The sequence below is a fragment of the Eubalaena glacialis genome, chromosome 14 (genome assembly GCF_028564815.1).
Source record: "Eubalaena glacialis isolate mEubGla1 chromosome 14, mEubGla1.1.hap2.+ XY, whole genome shotgun sequence".
In the NCBI taxonomy this organism is placed as follows: domain Eukaryota; kingdom Metazoa; phylum Chordata; class Mammalia; order Artiodactyla; family Balaenidae; genus Eubalaena; species Eubalaena glacialis.
Genome location: NC_083729.1, coordinates 88,428,436 through 88,434,435, shown reverse-complemented (window position 1 = coordinate 88,434,435; position 6,000 = coordinate 88,428,436). Strand labels below are relative to the sequence as shown.

At 41.4% G+C, this 6,000-nt stretch overlaps 1 pseudogene; it reads right to left on the bottom strand.

Moving 5' to 3' along the window:
* Positions 1-4,314: 4,314 nt before the first annotated feature.
* On the bottom strand, positions 4,315-5,330 carry LOC133105427 (mitochondrial nicotinamide adenine dinucleotide transporter SLC25A51-like; annotated as a pseudogene).
* Positions 5,331-6,000: the final 670 nt, after the last annotated feature.

The following is a 6,000-nucleotide window of genomic DNA, read 5'->3' as shown; positions in this document are numbered from 1 at the left end:
GGGGCTATTCTTTGTTGCCGTCCGTGGGCTTCTCATTGCGGTGGCTTCTCTTGTTGTGGAGCAGGGGCTCTAGGCGCGTGGGCTCAGTAGTTCTGGCTCACAGGCTCCAGAGCGCAGGCTCAGTAGTTGTGGCGCACGGGCTTAGTTGCTCCACAGCATGTGGGATCTTCCCGGACAAGGGCTCGAACCCATGTCCCCTGCATTGGCAGGCGGATTCTTAACCACTGCGCCACCAGGGAAGTCCCTTAACCACTTTTAATAATGAAACTTTAAAAAAGGAAACATGTAGACTCCTCCACAATTTGGGAACCATTTAGGCAAGCAAATATTCAATATTAGGCAAAAAGACAGCATTAAATCTAAAAATCCTCAAATTTAAGGAGAATGCCTATTCAAGTCTTTGATACACATAAGCACGTGAGAAAACAAAGACTATTTTAAAAGAAACCAAGTCTGTGTGCTTACCCTTTCTTTAAATGTGACCTCCCACCTCGCTTTCATCTTGACTGCGTACCCCTCACAAGACAGTACTTCACCTACACCGAACAGTGTTGGTCAACACGATTGGCTTACTGTGAAGCCCTCCAGTACCACCCATTATCCTCTTATTAAGGTTTGTACAGCCTTATAACTATCACCACTGTCATCAAGCCAGGGAATTTCAGCTCTCCAAAGATGATTATATATACACAGTTCTGTCTCATCACACAGTTCGTAATATATAGCAGGTGATTATATAACCAACCATAAAGTAAGATGAATATTGACCGAGACAAAAGCATCAGCTTTGTCTCCAGCCACAAATGAAACAAAGACACGTACATTTGCCACCATATAGAGGTTGTGTTTACTCTGTAGTGCAGTCCTGAGGGCTCATACCACTCTAAGGGTGTTTAAATATAGAATCCATAACATATTTCTGGTGGCATCACAATGAAGTGTAGGAGGCAAGGTCAGAGGTGCCCTGCGCTCACGGGCTGCCTGTGCCACATATGTAACAGCAAGGCCACTTTTAAAGCTTTTCAGATAAAGTTATTCGATCATGTTTGCCTTTTCAAAATTATTACCATACTAGTTCACACTGAAGGCAAAAACAATAGCTAGGATTGCTTACTTACTAATAACACATTTTGACTTCTTTTAAATTTCAGACAAAGCTGTTGGCTACCACAAGTTCTAGTCTTTTGTCAAATTTAAGAAAATATAGGACAACACAAAACCATCCCTGGTAATGTATTTGCAGTTTGGTCTTCAAAAGCTGTAAAAAGTGACCAAGAAATCAAAAAATATAATGAGTTAAAACCATTAAAAAATATATTTGTTTTTAAATGCTGCATGTTTGAGATAGCAAAAACCGAAACATCCGCCTTCAAATTCTCACTTCACTTGTATTTCACAAAAGTGCTTTAGAATTTAGATTTCTATCACCTACATGGAGTGTATAGGCAAAAGGAAGCCCCGTGGAACCGCAGGCCAGTGGAGTCTACTGCCAGGGCCAGGGCGTGACCCCAGGCTAACTCACCGGCCACACGCTGAGCACTCAGATACGCCCAGGAGTGCGGGACACACACGTGAGCAAGGGGGTCAGGCACCACAGTGCCTTTGCCACTCATTCCTGAAACTCAGCCCACTTCAAATCCTGACTCTATTCCATAGGCCAAAGGATGCTACTCTCATTTATTTGGTGTCAAATTCTTGTTTTCTCAAATCCTTACATCTGCACCTTGGTCTCTAGAATAAACTGCCATTTCCTGCACAACGCCGTCAGAGCCTTTGTAAACTAGTGAGCTTCAGTACCCCCTGCAAAGGCTTGACAATGCCTCCTAATCCTTCACAGCTGGAAGAAGGATGTTCCTGTCATTTGACCAGCCACCTTGCATTGACAGGTAAACATCTTTTTTGGACTATCTGTCCAGAAACTGAGTAAACTACCAATTGAGCCCTGATTTTATTTTGGTCAGCATGTGCACATATTCACATGCAATTACCCAGAATGATGAAAGACTGGTAATAAAACCTACGTGCTCTGCCCCATGTCAGATGCTGGAAAGTAACCTTAACTACACAATACTTACAGATGTGGATTTTTAAAAGATTGATAAACCACTTTTCTAGGATGTCTCGGATGTTTTTTATTTTTTTTCCCGTGTCTTTTTTTTTTAACATTTTTATTGGAGTATAATTGCTTTACATTGTTGTGTTAGTTTCTGCTGTATAACAAAGTGAATCAGCTATACATATACATATATCCCCATATCCCCTCCCCCTTGCATCTCCCTCCCACTCTCCCTATCCCACCCCTCTAGGTGGTCACAAAGCCCCGAGCTGATCTCCCTGTGCTATGCGGCTGCTTCGCACTAGTTATCTATTTTAAATTTGGTAGTGTATATATGTCTCGTATGTTTTATTAGTTATTCAATTAGTGTATGAGTCACTTTGCCTTATTTATCTGGCAAAAAGTATGTTAAAATCTGATTCCTTTGACAAGTAAGTTTTTGTCTGTTAGCTAAGGGATAAGTATGCTATCCACCTATCACCAACTTCTAGAATTTAAAACTAACCCCTGAAATATCTTTATTTAGGTCTTATCCTCTCAAACTGTCTTACTGTTTAAATGATAAAATGGTAAAATTGGGTTCCCAAAATGTAAAGATCCTAATAGAAGTCTCTATTTCCAAGAGTAAAATAAAAAAAGACAGCTTAACACTGTGGGGTGAAAGCTATCCTGAGGGTTTTTTTTTTTCCCCTTCCCTGGAACACTTAGAAACCAGAAAAAAAATCTGAGGTCCAAAATAAAATTTTATAGAAGCATTTCTGTTGTTTTTTTGTTTTTGTTTTTTTTAACTTCGGGTTTTTGGGGTTTTTTTTTTTTTGGCTGTGTTGGGTCTTCGTTTCTGCGCGAGGGCTTTCTCCAGTTGCGGCAAGCGGGGGCCACTCTTAATCGCGGTGCGTGGGCCTCTCACTATCGTGGCCTCTCTTGTTGTGGAGCACAGGCTCCAGACGCGCAGGCTCAGCAATTGTGGCTCACGGGCCCAGTTGCTCCACGGCATGTGGGATCCTCCCAGACCAGGGCTCAAACCCATGTCCCCTGCATTGGCAGGCAGATTCTCAACCACTGCGCCACCAGGGAAGCCCCTCTGTTGTTCTTTTAATGGGAGTTTCAAGAGAACAGGATACTTGACTATGACAAACTACTACTCAAAGGAAAAAAAACCAAAACTCCAAAGCTCTTCACTAAGTTGGCAACAACAATTCAAAGAAGCTGAGCTAAACAAAATTGGATCTCTAATGCAATTACAAGTTTCCCCGCATTCCTGTGGAACCTTTCGTAAGCCGAAATGGCACAGAGAGAAGAAGCAATTACCTTTTTTCGTAAAAGCACAAATCATCCTCGTATTTCTTTCGGTTAGTGAAAACAGGTACTAATGTAGGTCTTTTGTAAAAGCGAAGTGGCATGAAGAAAAGGGGGGAATACCTGTAATATGAAACTTCTTAATGGGATGACACACCATTAACAAAATTTAAGTCTCCACATCTTTTGGCAATGAAATAAGTGAAATTAATATAAAAATATTTTGGAAAGGTTTAAGGTCACACTGAGAACTACAGAGAAAACTTTCATCCTAGAAAGCAAAATGGGAGATGTCATTAGACATTAGATGTCATTGCTTTAGTCTACCACGTCTAAAGAGAAATAATTCGGATAATGACCATCCCAACAGGTGCTTAGTTTCAAAACGAATACAAGCAATTTATCATGAAAAATCCACACATAATAAGCTGTTTTTCTTCTCTGTTTTGCTCCTTTGTCCTACCATGTATAAGTTAACAAAAACTGCCCTTTGCAACTCCTCCTAAAAGCAGAGAAGCAAGAAATGGAGTAGTAGAAGTAAGCCTGAGAATTCATGGGACCCTAAGAGCCTTTTCTCTGCCTGGTCATGGCCACTTAATGTTTCAATATGGAAGACTTGGAAAAAAAGAATCGTATCTTGGCTGTTAGTTTCCTTGTCAAAAGCCATCAGATAGACAGCTATTAACCAGGCAATTAGCCTGAAGTTCTCAGATAATGATTAAAAAAAATACAAACAGACCCCCCCCCAAAAAACAAAACAAAACAAAAACCAAAAAACCTTAAATTTTCCTACTGAAATCTTTTATTCTGAATTTGTTGCTGCTTAAAGAAAACAGCTTTGCCCATAATTCATTGTGCCCTGGATTTATGACACCAATTTGTATTTGGCTGATTAGAAACAAGGCCAAACTGCATTCGTCTTAGATCTATTCAGTTGATAAATGGCACTTAACTGATTTCTTTTATATAATCTTTAACAAGAACTCATAAGTCGATTAATTATGCCCCAAGAGATGGGGGACCGATGGTAATTCAGATGGGCACCTCTGAAAAGATTTGTCAGTTTCCTGTCCCGTTGTAGCCATATTTTTTGTAAAACCTTAGGGAAAGACTGAAATTCCCCACCAATCTGAGATTGCATGCGAGTTTTTACAACATTAACTGGAAAAAACAAGATTCCCAACATGGCACCCAACAGGCCTCCGCAGATAAAATCATTGACCAAATGAGCGCTGTGAGTCGTCGCTGTAGGCAGGTGCTCCTTGATGGGACCTCGAAGGCCAAAAAAAAGGACATTGCTGAATCCATTACAGAAAAGAACAGGCACCAAGCCTCGATAATACTAATTCCATGGCATTTCAGTGCCTTGAAAGCCTGATAAGTGTTTGTAAATTTGTCATGATGCTTGTGGACTCAAAGCAATGTTTGAACGCTTTCCAATGGAGTGAAAATTGCTTCTGTTGTCCCTGCAAGTACTGCAGCCATGCTAGGGTTGCAAACTCTGGGGTACTGATGTGCTTATAGAGAAGGCAAGATAAATCCTCATACAGACCAAACATAAGTGCCAGTGTAGTCGTTTTCTGCATTAATGGGGGAAGGATTCCACCATACAAGTTTCGAAATCCATCCCTCCTCAACTGAAGTACTGAATCCCAGATTTTGATTCCATACAGCTGTTGCCGAAAGAGCAGAATGGGAAAATGTGATTGCTATATTGTTGAGAGCTGCACAGCTGCCACACAAGTAATGCTTCATTTCGCTAACATTTGCAATATGAGGTGATATATCTTGCTTTGAAGATGTTAGGATTTGTGGCCTCTTTTCATGAGCTTCTGAATCCATCGTGTTGCTTAAGATCTTCTTCAGGAAGGATTTTTTTTAACCTGAAACACCATGATAACTTTCTCAATTTCCCCCATCGTTACTGGTCTGTTAGGTTCTCTCTTCTGGAGTCAACTTTGATAACTGGATTTCCCATCACCGTGGGCGCCCGGCTCCGCGGCCGGTACCCGCCCGCCCGCAGGTTGGCGAGCCCGCGAGCCAGAGCCGGCGCAGGCGCAGACCTGCCACTGAGCCCAGTCACGTGAGGGAGACGCCTCCATGCCCCTCTCCCTAAACCCACGGAGTGCCAGGTGACACCGGCCAACTCCTGGCAGCGGTTCGGCGCCGCAGCGCAGGTGTAGGATCACCCATCACACCTGTCGTCAGGCTGTGGGGTTCCACTTGGTTGATATTACACACTTCTAATTGAAGAGAGCTCTAAATTCTATATTTTTCCCCCTGTGCGGTACATTGGCAACTTACTATTACTGGTAACTTATTTTTTTATTGAAAAATAAACATTTGTTGCTCTACAATATTGTGTAAGTTAACAGTGTACAATCTAGTGATTCGCAATTTTTAAAGATTATACTCTATTTTAGTTCTAAAATATTGGCTGTATTCCACACGTTGAACAATATATCCATACAGCTTGTATTATACCTAATAATTTGTACCGCTTAATCCCCTACCCCTATATTGCTCCTCTCCCCTTCCCTCTACCCATTGATAACCACTAGCTTGTTCTACATATCTGTGAGTTTGCTTCTTTTTTGTTATATTCATTAGTTTGTTGTATTTTTTAGATACCACATATGAGTGATATC